Source organism: Hippocampus guttulatus, chromosome 2 (assembly GCF_054856545.1).
Source record: "Hippocampus guttulatus isolate MCC_2025c chromosome 2, RoL_Hgut_1.0, whole genome shotgun sequence".
Lineage (NCBI taxonomy): Eukaryota > Metazoa > Chordata > Actinopteri > Syngnathiformes > Syngnathidae > Hippocampus > Hippocampus guttulatus.
The window spans coordinates 13,444,594-13,459,011 of record NC_141262.1 but is presented as its reverse complement, the minus strand read 5'-3'; the positions used below and the strand labels follow the sequence as shown (position 1 = coordinate 13,459,011).

The window sequence follows — 14,418 nt, the reverse complement described above, 5'->3', positions numbered from 1 at the left end:
GTGTGTGGGGGGGGGGGGGGGCAGCATTATATCACCTTAAACGACCAGGAGGGTGGATTTTATTATTATTATAGCATCTAACTTCTGCTTACCACTTTGGGAAGCAATCATCCCCTCAGCCATGGTCCGCTCTTCTCACCTCCTTTACTGCAGTCACTCCGATTGTCAGTCTTGATCTGCAAGATGACAGAGAAAATGAAAGCAAGGCTTTTAAGCCATCATGACAATCAATAGTGTTTACAAAGAAGCTCACTGGTTGGACATCTGATGGCTACATTTTTATAGCAAATATTCCGAACCAAGAAGCAGTTATTGCATCGGTTTTATGACGAGTCATCAAACTTTCCCACCAGGCTCCACCTACACACGATAACGAAAAACTCAATTTGTATTCATTTTAGTGCTGACCATCTGTCGAGTATATAAGGTAGAAATTTGTTAGCAAGAGGACAATATCTGAAGGACGAGTTTGTCTTTGATGTACAGTAAAACTTGAAATGGCCAAAATTACCTTTAATTGCTTTGAACCGGAAATGGCAGATTTTCTTAGAATTTTGCAGCATGTTTTTGTTTGTTTGCTTGTTTGTTTTTGGGTTGCTCTACTTGTTAAATAAAACAAGATTACCAAATGTCATGTGGCTAAGATGAACTGGCTCTTTGGGCCTGATTTTCTAAATTTTATCTACGGAGCCATATGTTATTGTATGGTGCCGAGCAAAAACTCTTAAGCCCCGTATCTCACTCGGTGGAGAGGGTTGGCGCACGGCCCGAATGTTGATTTCTTGTCAGTGTTCGTTCAAGGTTGCAAAAATGATCACCAGACGTGCGCCAACAGTTTTAATGGTCGAGGAACAGGTTTTGTCGAAAAATTGTTAAATCTGTTGGTGAACGACCTTGCAACTTTTTGCGACTTTGAACCAACACTGCCTAAAAAACAATATTCGCTGCATGCGCACAAACTAACGCACCTGCACAACTCAAGAGAGAAATGAGCTTTCGCTGGTCCTAAGTGAAGAAAGCCAGTCATGAATCAAGCTTTAGACTGAGTTCCTTCCAGTGCTGGTTGAAAGCTCGAGTAGAAATTAGCACTCGTTCTTTGAATTTATACGGCAAATGCAGTTGCCTGGAGCCAGCAAATCTGGCAACAGACCACCCCAATTTTTGCTGGTCCAGAGGGAATTTGGTGCCATCTTAGACTGTAACAGAAAGTGCACAAAACACACACACACAGACACAAAAAGGTGACTTTTTCAATATTTTTGAACAGCTTGGATGGGCGCCCCAGGAAAAAAAAAATGCCCATATGAGAGTTACCCATGCTGGATGGGGCTCATTGTAATTCTCTTTAAATTCAGTGGGGTGGACGTAAAATGTCTCCTTTCACGTGTTAAGTGGGGTTGAGCTACTGCCAATTTGAGAGTAACATTGCCAGTTCACAGGGTGGTCATTTTCTTTGGAACACTGCTGAAGTGACGCTGAAGAAGACCGAGCCGCAATCTGTTCGCCCAGTGTGTTGGCCGTTATTGCTGATGTGGCATCTGTTAGGGCCTCCAGGTGGCCTGAGTGCATTGTGATATTTATTTATTTCTTTATTTTATAGACCGCAGAGCATTGTTGTAACGGAAGTGTCACATCTTGATGGCAGGTGGCAATTGATGCACTAATGCATCCTCGGGAATCAAGGCCAGACTTGTGGTATTGGCACGGGAGTCATTTGCCATTTTTCACAAGGACAGGATGGAGCGGATTCTCGCTGAGCTCTGATGAAGTCGAATCATATGCAATAATGGCGGAATTAGGAACACTTTTAAATGGTGGCCATCATTTAAAGGCGGCATATTACGGAAAAGTGACTACATAATAGCTTGTATACAAATCGTTTGGTCTCTGGAGTGTGCGTGAGTGTGAAATTAAATGTCATAGTCAATCTTTTGTGGCTATCCATTTTCAAAAAATGTTTCTGTAAGCCAGCTCTTATGAATTTCACCAAATGTGCCATTCTTCGCCGCAACCCTTCCTGTCTGCTACAGGACGCTCACCAGCGTCTCTACTTCCCCCAGAAGCTGTGATGTGTCATAGGGACGAGGCGTGTCTTGAGGAGCTTCTACATATGTGTGGTGGAGAGCGTCCTCAGCACCAGCATCAACAGCCTTGCCACAATCACAGACATCTTCAGTATACTTTGCAGAAAGAGGACTCCCTGCATCACCAAGGACCCAACCCACCCCGCACACACCCTCTTCCAACATCTCCCCTCAGGCAGAAGGCTATGGAGCATCGACAGCAGCACTTCAATTTGAGAAGGGGCTTCATTTCGCAAGCACCCGCATGCTCCCTTCATGTTGAACACTTCAGCTCTCCACATATTATATCTTATTGTCAAGTATAAAATGACCTTGTTCTCTTTTTATTTTTACAAGGACTTGCTGGGCTGTCCTGAGACATCGGGTGTCATGTTCTGTGCCATGTCAAATGTGTGCCGCTATGAAAATAAAAATCCTTGAATCCTCGAATTACATATTTTGCCAAGTTATCAGCAGGTGGGAACGGGCAGTCGGGGTATTTGGTCACTACAATCAGTATCCCTTGCTCTGTTGCATCATGGTAACCTAAGCCATCCACTGCATTTGTGTGACAGAGAACAGCACCCCCAAAAGTGAGTGATTTCAACCAATGCATGACAAGTCACTTTTAAGCGTTCTGTAATACTTGGGCTTTTTAGTAGAGTAGTTTGACTAAAAGGTGTCAGAAAGGTTTTATTGAGAGGTATGGGAACCACTTTAAATGGAGGCAAGAATGGTACAGTACATATCCTTTAAGACTGAGTGCTTTCTGAGTACAATCCAACAAGGTGTGTGCAGAAACAGAAAGAGGTTATTTTTCAATTTGGATTGTCAAATGGCTTTCCGCTGCCCATGAATATCCAAGGCGCACAAAAAGGGGGAATTATGAGCTAAATGACTCTTTCAAATGCATCCCATTAATATTCTGCGGTCATTGTAGGGAGTCGGCTCCAGCCTTTAACGAAGGGTTCTGGCCGACAAATGAGAAGGGAAAAAAAAATGGCCTGCCATTGTCCTTGAACTCTTAACGGTGTGCTAATAGCAAGCCATGTCAAGAGTAATTTTAACTCATTTACACCCTTTGACGTATAAATACGTCAATTAGCGCATAGCCGTTCCCTCCCCATGACGTATTATTACGTCAATCACGTGTTTTCATGGGGGAGGGTGCAAGAGAGTCCGATGCAACTTCTCACCACAGGATTAGGCTTGACGGCAATGTTAAATAGCAAAAAAAATGGCCATCGGGTGGCAGTGGTGCAAAAATCAACCAGGATCACGCAGCAGAAGTAGTAGAAAGGGTTTATAGTGAAGGAGGGGCGTATGTGGATAGTGGATTGGAACATTAGCAACTAGCAACGATGGAGAAAAGGAATTAACTAACTAAAAATGATTTTTTTTTCGGTATAAAAGCGTCCTCGAAACAAAACAACAAATGAGATGGTGTTTGTGTGGAAGAGAAAATGATGCTTCGGTCACGTAATCGAAAGCGGCACCCGTCAAATGAACGTCGGCCTGCACAAACATGGCGTGCTACACGCAGCCCGCATAGCTCACGCCGAGTTTCGAGTTCATCTGATGAAGATGAACTTGCTCCACGTCAGCGATCATCGCTTGGCAGAGCATTTTGTGCCTCCCGATGCCCCACGTCGCCTACAAATCGTCTCCCCGGCGACTTCCAGGGATGACGGCAAAGAGGCTACATTGCTTCGCATGGCCGACGCCGGGCGCACGTCAGCGATTCGTTGGAATCGTCTCGTAAAGACGACCACGAAAACGATGAATTGGAGAGCGATTTGGATCCCGATATATCGGACGAATATGTGCCTTCGGACATAACGAGGACTCTCAGCTGCTAGCTGAGAGTCCTCGCCAGAGCCGCTGGAATGAGGAGGTAACTGCTGACTAGCTTGCAAGTTCCCATTCAAAACTTCATCACTTCTTATGCCTCATCAGTCACTTTTATGTACCGCTACATTCCCCGCTATACTATGAAGTTGCCAGTAACACTAATCATTTATGTACAGTTGATGCGTCTCGTAGATGTGGATGAAAATATGCGCTGACTTGCATGTCGCCATAGGTTTAAAAAAAAAAAAAACAGGACACATTTGGTCCGCTCAGCTCTGCTAAAACCAGTAGTGTTAAATTCATATTCCATTTCATTTCAAATTGGATGCTGAGCAACGTGGAATGAATGGTGTAAATAGCAGTGTGCCAGCATGTATGTGTGTGTGTGTGTGAGAGATGTTGAAATGTAAGTGGAAAGCAACAATAAAAAAATAGAAAATTAAAAGTGTGGTAATTGTACATACTTCTATACATTACAGATTGTCCAACCAGAAGCCAAAAGATGACCGAAAGTCGCTTTGGTGGTGGAAAGAAAGGTAAATAAAATTATTGTACCTCACTCTGCAGCAAGATATATTTGTAACTTTTTATGTTTCTATAATTTATAGGTCGTGCATCTGGACGTGGTGGGATGAATCGATGTGGTGACAAACTGGATGGAAGCCAAAAACCATCTTCTCCACAGCTGCACTTTTGTTCATAGTTCAATAGTTTTGTTGTGTGCAAATCAATTATTTTGCTACAAAAACATTATTTGTAATGTTCTTTTGTAGGAGGAACACATTATTGAGGTATTTGAGCTGCCACAAAAGCAAAAAATAGTGTAAAACTTGAAATGATGCTTGAAATGCATGCTTTTACAAAAAGCTCATTTTTTTCTGGATTTCTGCAGAAAATCGGCCTTTTCCATAAAACTTAGCAGTTTTCTAATGCTGATTGCCAACGAACGGAGAAAGACAGAAACAAACTTTTTTTTCTGCTGAAAGAAGAGAGTCTCACCTTTCTTTTGACAGGTTGCATGTATATATAGCCATAGAACAGAAAATTCTGTGGGCCTTGCAAATCAGTCAAAATTCAGTAAAATGTGAGGGATTGAGGGGGTTGCTCCAGTGAAAAGGGGTGGTATTCAATGAGTTAAAATACATTTTATTTTAGTTGAATATTTTTTTCTTGGCTTTTGATTTATAAACTAGTTATTCAGCAATTTGTTGTGCACATGAAATAATATATGAGGTGTTCTCACATTTAAGGGTTCACAGTCATAACTCTGGGGAGGACCGTTGACAAATCAGAGTTTTCACACCTCTGCTCGAAAGTGATCAAGAAATTCAGCCTTGAAGTCCATCCATGCATTTTCCAATACGCTTTATACTCACAAAGGTCGCGGGGGGGGGGGGGGGGGTGCTGGAGCCTATCCTATTTTGGAATGTGCGAGGAAATTGGAGTACCCGGAGAAAACCCACGCAGGCCCGGGGAGAACATGCAAACTCCACATTGGGAGGCCGGAGCCGGAATCGAACCCTGCACCCACTTGGTGCCTCCCAGTAAAACCAAAAACATGGATGGCACGTACACATTCTTGACAATGAGGCCCTGGCGTCTAAACCAGACCAGATCGACCCACCAGTGGGTAAACGTGCTATTGTTCAAAGAAAAATACTTGAACTGGAATATCACATGTACAGTATATCATCGTACAAATACAGCCCCAAAAAAGATGTTTACTCATGCATTTATTTACAGTCCAATCAGTTCAAACCATCTATGAATTATGATGACAACCAGTTCAAGCGCCCCACTGGATGTTTTTGTCTTGTTTTGAAGATTATGAATAAATCCACATGAATACATCTTTACAGTAAATAAAGTCATTGGGCCTGAGGACAGGCAAATGCCAGATCACATTATGGAAAAAAAAATAAAAAGGGTCTTTGGGAAGTTAATGTGTGCAATGAAATCACATTCATCACTCCTCCACATCCAGTAAGTGTCACGTGTCAGCACTGAAGCATACCGCCTCCTGTCTCTTAACCTTTTCCGTGTCTAATAAACACATTAAGCCTCTTATTATGGTCTACACATGCTGCTATTGAGATGATGTGCTTCACTTTGAAACAGCCTAAAAGACTGATTAAACTACTGTTCATACATCCTGACAGAAGACTTGATGTGTGACAGTCTACATTACCGGTACTCTACAGAATAAACAATTGCACCGTGGAATACCTCTGTGGTACGCAAAACATAGCATTTTGAAAGCCCCAATTCATAGACCCACAAAAAGCCTTAAGAATCCATACCTAAAAAGACACAAGTCTGCCATTTTTTGTTGGAAGAAAAAGTGTCCTGTTTGTGGTCATTTTGACCATTCAAACAAGTTCCATGGTGGAACAGTTAACCACTGGTGAGCACGTCCACCTCACAGTGCAGTGGTCGTGGGTTTGAATCCATCTATGGCCTTCCTGTGTGGAGTTTGCATGTTCTGCCCGTGCCTGAGTGTTTTTTTTACCGTTGTCCATACAAAAATACTTTGTCGTTGGTTTTCCAACACACTCCATTTAATGCAAAAAAAAAAAAAAGAATTTCCCTCGGATCCAATGGCATTCCATTTTAACGAAACATCGTCTGTTCTGCAGTTTACCATTATGCATACTTCAGATGGTGCTATAAATAGACCGTATCCACCCCTACCGAGGAGAAAGACACTCGATTTGTTGCCCCCACCCTCCAGCTACTATATTTCTACACTGGGCTACTGTCGCTCCTTGCGCATCATGTGGAATAGGAATAACATGACACATGCTTTCTTTTTTTAAATACCCACACACAATTGTGGTGATAAAAAGAATGAAATATAAGTGAAATGATCATCATTCCAATCATCCAGGCAAATGACAGGCTGGCTCACTCGTCCACCCCCCCTGCTCCCCATACCCGCCACCCATCGAGGTGACTATGAAATATAGACGGCAACAAATTGAGATTCATCAGGCAACGCCTTCCTCGCTGACTGAAATCTATATTCAATTCTACAGCATCTGTCATGGCGGCGGCGGGCGGGTTGAGGCATGCTGGGATTGAGAATCACTTGTGAAAATGAAAGTGGGGGGGGGGGGGGGGAGGAATGCCGCCTGTCCTTCAAGTTACCTCTTCTTATCAAATTCACAGGAGACAGTTTATCAACTGTGTGTTTTTCCCTCCTAAGTCTTTCTCGTCCACTTAAGAATGTTGTTTGAAAATATATTCTCATGAACTTTAAATATTTTTCATTCAGATTGGAATGACAAAAGGAACACCTGCGTAATCATAATGGCAAAAGCCAACTAAGGATTCTGAAATTCTTCTACAGACAGTGCCAATACCTCTACCAAGACTTAAAGGAGGCGGTGTTTGATCCTAAATTTCTACCAAGGCAGCAAAGGGAACTCAAAAGTGTAATATGATTTACCATAAGCACACACACACACCACAAAGGGTAACATGATGTGATGAAATGTGGAAGCAATAGCTGTCAGAACACGTTATATTGCATGGATTATGAAATTCAGGCTTGCATTGCAAGATGTGAAATTTGGATAAAAATACAATAATTGATATTTGGATCCACTAATCAAAATATGTTTTTCTTTGTGAAGCAGTTTTGCAATTCAATGAATTCATCTTTGGAGCGACTTTGTGACATTGTGGAGATTTTTTTTTTTTTGAAGCAAGGGTTTTATTAAACCATAAAAATATGTCGATATAATGAATGAACAATGGGTTTTCCCCCCTTTTTTATACAGAATCAACATTTTTAGTTCTTACATTTATATTGTGCAGAAAATTTAATTTTCTTGTCTAGAAGCAAATAAATTGATGAAAAAACTTTGCTGGAAATGTAATTTTAAGCATATTTATCATGCAAAAAAGTCAAAATTTAGGACTCTGTCGTCAAAACAAACAAAACAATACTGATGGGCCATTCATCTGCATCCACGACGGAAATGAATTCCTTTCCAGCTCCAGTTCAATTTAGCATGTGTACTTTTCTTTCCAAAAGAATAAACTAAAAGTAAACTACAAATTATAAAAAAAAAAAAAAAGGATTTCAATTTTATCAGTTGGGTTTTTATTATAATTACCGGTACTATTTCTATTCTCAGATTTTTTCAGGGAAAATCATTCTTTACCAGTGCCCAAGATCCAAAGATTAAAAAGCAAATGCAGTTTTCCAGATAATTGAATGTAAACCTTTGGCCACGGCTGCATATTCAACAAAGTCATGTATATCAGTGTGGAATTGCACTTTATCCTACTGAGAACCGTTTTTAATATTTTGGTTTATTAATCTAAGATTACAATGCAAACATCTGACTGCCCCGACTAATATCACAAAAGCGATGAAGAATTGCGATATACTGTCGGCTCAAGTCTGAAGAGAGATTTTGAGTTACCATTTTCCTTTTATGTTAAATAATTGAAGCCGGCGCACAATAAGAGCTGATTTAATCAAGCAAACATTCCAAAGATTAATGTCACGCTCAGAGCCAGCACTCTTGTCTCATGGGATGAGAGACGTGTGCTTGCTGCTGGTTTGTTAGCCAAAGAAATGAAGCTAAACACGTGCCAGATATGTGCGGTAAAACAACATGTGTTTTGACGTCAACCCCTGCAATTGTGCATCTGTTCTTGTTTAAATGCAAAATGGCTTTTCATCAGTCGCCTTGCTCGCCATCAAAAATGCATAATGGCACCAGTAAAGCTCTTTATGAGTCCACCCTGAGCAATGAGCTGTGACAGGCATGCACATGCGCACAAGCGTTAGCCTGCACCTACCCACTCTTCCGCATTCCAAAAGGCATCATGCAATGAAGAAACAGTCGATAAAAGCAATGCACCATTTACTTTGTGCACACACCTTGTGACATTGCTTTTTAAATGACTACTAAGGGTGTACTCAACGCGAGGCAATCAGTGCTGTGCTGGGGCCCGCTTGAAACCGAGAACAACATATTCGTACAAAGCGCAGCTACGCTAAAGTATAAAAACGGGCATATAATGATTTTCCTGCCGACGTAAGCCTCAATGCACTTGTTTGGGAATTCGGATTAACTCGCTATGCCATGCTGGATGTTTCCGCCTCCTGATGGTGTTTGCTTTGACATGCGCCTGCCTGACAATTTGGTGGCTGACAGAGGACTAAACTTTACATCTGCTCGAACCACATCGAAGTAATGGCATATGTATGCAACACATTTTTAGTGTATTTGATCAAGGTGCGGCAGATGGATTCTGAAATACTCGGAGGTGTGTGGCGGATGTCATCGCATATCATTCATAAATATAACAACAGTGTGCATAGAACCATCTGAATCATTACAGAAAACAATTTATTGAAAACATTATAATGATCATTTTTCCATCCATCCATCCATTTTCTGATCTGCTTTTCCTCACAAGGGTCGCATGCGAGCTGGAGCTGATCCCAGCCATCTTCGGGCAGCAGGCGAGAAACACCGTGAGATGGTTGCCAGCCAATCGCAGGGCACACAGAGACGAACAACCATTCACGCTGGATGAATGGATGGGATGGATGGGTGAATGGATCAAGTAATCAAAGTTTCGTTCTGATCTGAGAGTCTGTTCTTTGTGGTTCAAATTAAGTCGCAAGTGGACAAAATCTCGAAAGACAGAAAACCTGGAAACGCGTAGAATGAACCAAAAATGGCCACTTCAAACCAAAATGGCAAAAGTCTTTTCGCACATGATTTCTTCGTTGTATTCTATACAATGACAATAAAGGCGATTCTGATTCTTGAGACGTCTTTGCGGGTCAACTCATGAGAGACATGTCTACCAAATTTCATGTTGCTAAGACAAATGTGCTGAAGAAGCTGAATCTTTACAAAATTCCAGGGGAGTCCAACCAAATTCATATTTGTGGTTTAGTGTCCTGAAATACTGACTCGGATGAACACACACAATTTGATGCGTTTCACCATATCTGTTTGCTTGCTTCGCTTTGATGGAACACTGGTGTCTTAGAGTGTCTTACCGCACTGCACTGTAACCATAAACCAAAGCCAAACATTACGCTACTCTCTCTTGAATGTCTCGCTCATGCTCAAATGACTTCTGCGGGATCACAGCAAGCCCCAAGGAGCTTAAAAAGGTCACTGTATGGAGATGGCTGTGGTGGGAGGTTGATAGAATAGAGTGTGGCTCCAAAAATGCTCTCTATTCAGATATAAATACAAGCCTCTCCCAGAGCTCCATCTGTCTATCCATTTTCTTTCCTACGAATCCTCTTCAGGGTCATGGAAAGCTGGAGTTTTGGCAAAAGAGGGTCTACAGCCTGGTTTGGTTTGGTTTCTTTCGCAAGACACGTCGTATCGTGACAGGCAATCATTCACACTCATATTCAACCCTGTCTTAGTGGGAAGTCAGGCGAACATACCATAACAGTTCCAGCTCTTTGTGCCTTAATGCAGTCGTTTTCAAACTGGGGTGGTCCACAAGCCACGGCTTGGGGATCAGAAATCAGATTATTATGTCTTTAAAAAAAAAAAAAAAGTGCATACCTGTTAATGTGGATTGGTGACACAATACCGTAAAATAAACTTAATATACCAATTACTCTTCCCTACTTCAGCTTTGGGGTATTTAAAAAAAAAAACTTTTGACATGATTGGGACATCCATCCATCCATTTTCAACACTGCGTATCCTGAACAGAGCGGTGTGCCGGAGCCTATTCCAGCTGACTTTTGTCATAAGGCCAACAACACTCCGAAGTGGTCTCCAGTCAGTCGCAGGGACAAGCAACCATTCACACCCACATGCATACTATTACTGAGAGGGAACCGATCCCACACTGCCCACACACAAGTCAGGCGAATATACCACTACACCATCAACGACACTGATTGTCACATTACTTACATCTGACACGAGTGCAATCATTAATTTTCTTTTTAGAACATTTTTTCAAGAGTGTATTACCTTTTCTGAGCAGCCCGGTAGTCCAGTGGTTAGCACGTCGACTTCACAGTGCAGAGGTACCGGTTTCAATTCCAGCTCCGGCCTCCCTGTGTGGAGTTTGCATATTCTCCCCGGGCCTGCGTGGGTTTTCTCCGGGTACTCTGGTTTCCTCCCACATTCCAAAAACATGCATGGCAGGCTGATTGAACACTCTAGTCTAAATTGTCCCTAGGTGTGAATGGGAGCGCGGATGGTTGTTTGTTTCTGTGTGCCCTGCGATTGGCTGGCAACCGATTCAGGGTGTCCCCTGCCTACTGCCCAAAGACAGCTGGGATAGGCTCCAGCACCCCCCGCGACCCTAGTCAGGATAAAGCGGTTCGGATAATGAATGAATGAATGACCTTTTCTAAAGAATAAAGGTTTCTTTATCACCGTAAAACCATCTTTTTTTTCAAATTTACTTCAGATTACAGGAAACTTTATTCCTTAGGAACAATTCATCTGTTAAATGATGACTTTCTTCCCAAATGAAATGTTGACTTTACTATCATATTGCAATTTTATCTACAGTTTGAAAAACTGTTGTTGAGTTTGGTCCGCACTACAATAAGTCAGATTCATTCCCAGTAATTGTTAGACCACGCCAATTTCTATAGTGTGGCTAAGGCATTGACGGTGTGTTTCTGTTGACTTCATCAAGCCGCGATCTTCAACTCTCACTGGAGCAGTTCACAGTCAAAGGTGAAGCAGTTGTGATGAGAATCCACATTTCTAAATCTGAGACCATGCTCCTCAGTCAGGAAAGGGTGGAGTGCCCTCTCCAGGTCAGGGATAATATCCTCCCCACATGGTTCAAGTATCATGGGGTCTTGATCATGAGTGGGGGGAAGAACAGAGCTGCAGATCGACAGGCAGATCGTCACAGCATCTGGAGTGATGTGGAATCTGAATCAGTCAGTCATGATTGAAGAAGGAGCTGAATCAATGGGTAAAGCTCTCAATTTACCAGTCAAGCTACATTCCTACTCTAACCTAAAGTCACGAGCTATGGCTTTCCAGCTTCATATGCCCAAAATGAGTTTTCTCCACTGGATGTGCGGCCTCACCCTTAGAAATAAGTTGAGAAGACTGATCATCCGGGAGAAGAAATCTACAACATCTTTTTCTCATAAGATTACGACTTTTTATCGCGACAAAATAAGTCTTTCTTTTTTTAAAGATGATTAATTTTATTTCTCAAAACACCTGAATTCCCAAGACATTATAGGCTTTTCCACCCAACATATGAATTTGTCATTGTAGCAGTAAGACTTGCGTTTTTCAAAAACGCTATTTCGGGTAGCACCGGATTCTTACGTATAATTTGCGTTAGGATTGTGAGGGGGGAGGGATCCTTTGAAAAATGTTTCCCTTGATTCAAAACATTTTAGAAATTTTGCTTTAATGTCTTCACGTCTGGGCAGAAAATGAAAGGTTCTGTCTGAATTGTTGAAGAAGACACCTCACGTGATCAATACCGCGTAGCAACAAAGTGATACGTTTGCTTGACTACACAGTCTTGGCTGGCTTTATCAGTAATGAAGACAAACACGGGCAGGGACGTCTGCCGCTTGTCAATTTACACCCGCCATCGACCCAGTTGTCAGTCATAGCACTGACACATCGAGACTGAGTGACAGCTAATTCAATTCTTTGACCAGTACAAAAATAGAAATGAAAATAGAAAAAGGGCTGACAGTTTCAACCATGAGTGTGCGAATAAGATGTGCCAATAATAATAGCTAGACGAGCAATGGAGTATAATGTGACGATTGAAATTGAACAAGGGTCTTGTTCTAACATTAAAAAAAAAACAAACGAGAAGATTGAAGATCAGTCAAAGGAATGTGGATGGACCAGTTTTCATTCAAAATCTCTCCTATATCTTATATTTTGATCAGAGAAATGATATCCACTTGCAATTCAATTTTATTGTCTTTTGGAAAAATCACTAAATCATTAACCACTCTCAAAACGCTTCTTTCTGCTCAGCGTTATAGCCCCACACCCCACCCTCTTCCCAGACACAATTTGGCCACTCAAAATTATTATACATACATTGATAATAATCTCAAAAAATAGTGAATAATCAACACCAAAACCGATGTCATCTCTATTTAAGATCACCAACCTCTGAAAATACCACAACAGCTAGCCTCTCCACATCTCAGAATGAGGAAATGAACAGCTTATGTGTATTTTCTCTCATGCCGGATCGGCACCCTCGGCTACCAGACTTGACTGCAGGGTCGGCCCCGTGGCTGAACCATGGATGCTCCAAATTCTTTTTAAGTCCATCTATCCATCGAACCATCACACACCAAAATTCATTTATCCTCACAAGGGTCACAGGTGTGCTGGATTTTTCTAAGTCAACTTTCACCAAGCCAACCTCTGAGAATTGTCCGGCAGCTGCCAATCCGACATTGACAAACTCGAAGGAGCCACTTCGTCAGTACATGCGACACCGTGTTGTAAAGCTCCATTTCTTGCTGGACAGAAGCCAGGGTTCGCCCCGCTAACTTCGTCAGCATAAGTGGTGGCTGTCCAGGACGTGGAGTCCATGTCTGGCTAGTCAGAAGCCAATTTCATTCTGCTAACCTCAACTGCCGAACGCTGACCGCTGCCCTGACAGCTGCAGTGGTGTTAGCCAGTAAGCTGCGGGGGCTGAGCTGCCAGAGCTGGCTGCCTGTAAATGGATTCTAAAAAAAAAAAAGTTTTGAATTCTCTTAAAACGATCCCTACTGTTGTTCACATTACCCTATAAAAACATTTCAATTTTGCAGAGGTGATAATGGCTTTTCCTCATAGAAGCTCACATTTAATGTCAATAAAATCCAAAATATTGTCACTTTTATATTTGGACATGAGCAGAGCTAATGATTAGTCACTGTTCTCAGACACTAGGTGATAACAAAACGTGACATGCAAGCCAGGATATCATATTACAATGCTGATGTGAAAAAAGCAATCTCTGCCGTTAAATAATGCCTTAATGCATTAATAACATGTTAAATAACTACTGAGTTTTCCAATGGGGTGAATTTTTTTGCTGACATAATTTTTGAACATGTTGACCAATCACAGAATGTCCCAATCAATGGTCCCATGAAGAATGGCGACTACGAAACAGACACACATCAAATATGGTGCTCATCAACTCAGCACCTTGTTTGAAGGAAGCGGAAGTGAGGTTTTACTGACATACAAAGTTGACCTATGTTTTTCTTTTTAAAAAATGGTTTGATTTGAGAGCTGTAGCATACACGAACACAAAATAGGCACACACATAAAACCACCTCTCTATTGTAAATCCTTTGCCTGCCGCCACGACTATCAAGCCAGCGTAAACAATGCATCTGGGGATCAATCACATCATGTCAGGAGCTCAATTGGGAGCACGTAGGACTCAACCATTTCTTTTTGAAAGAAGAGGGGGTCGGATTGGGAGCACTTTCCACACACACTTTTTGTACACAGAATGAGGACAATATACTGTAAGGGAC

General features: G+C 41.9%; 1 protein-coding gene and 1 long non-coding RNA gene across 3 annotated transcripts in view; one reads left to right on the top strand and one right to left on the bottom strand.

The window, feature by feature from the left end:
• lingo2 (leucine rich repeat and Ig domain containing 2) overlaps positions 1-14,418 on the bottom strand; it is a 210,943-nt gene that overhangs the window by 93,243 nt on the left and 103,282 nt on the right. For both annotated transcript variants that reach the window (XR_015103832.1, XM_086137502.1), the window contains exon 4: positions 93-176. The gene's annotated coding sequence lies outside the window, so the exon portion shown is untranslated. The remainder of the gene's footprint in view (positions 1-92; positions 177-14,418) is intronic.
• Positions 1-14,418, top strand: part of LOC147208577 (uncharacterized) — a 160,705-nt gene that overhangs the window by 121,892 nt on the left and 24,395 nt on the right. The gene's annotated exons all lie outside the window — the stretch shown is intronic.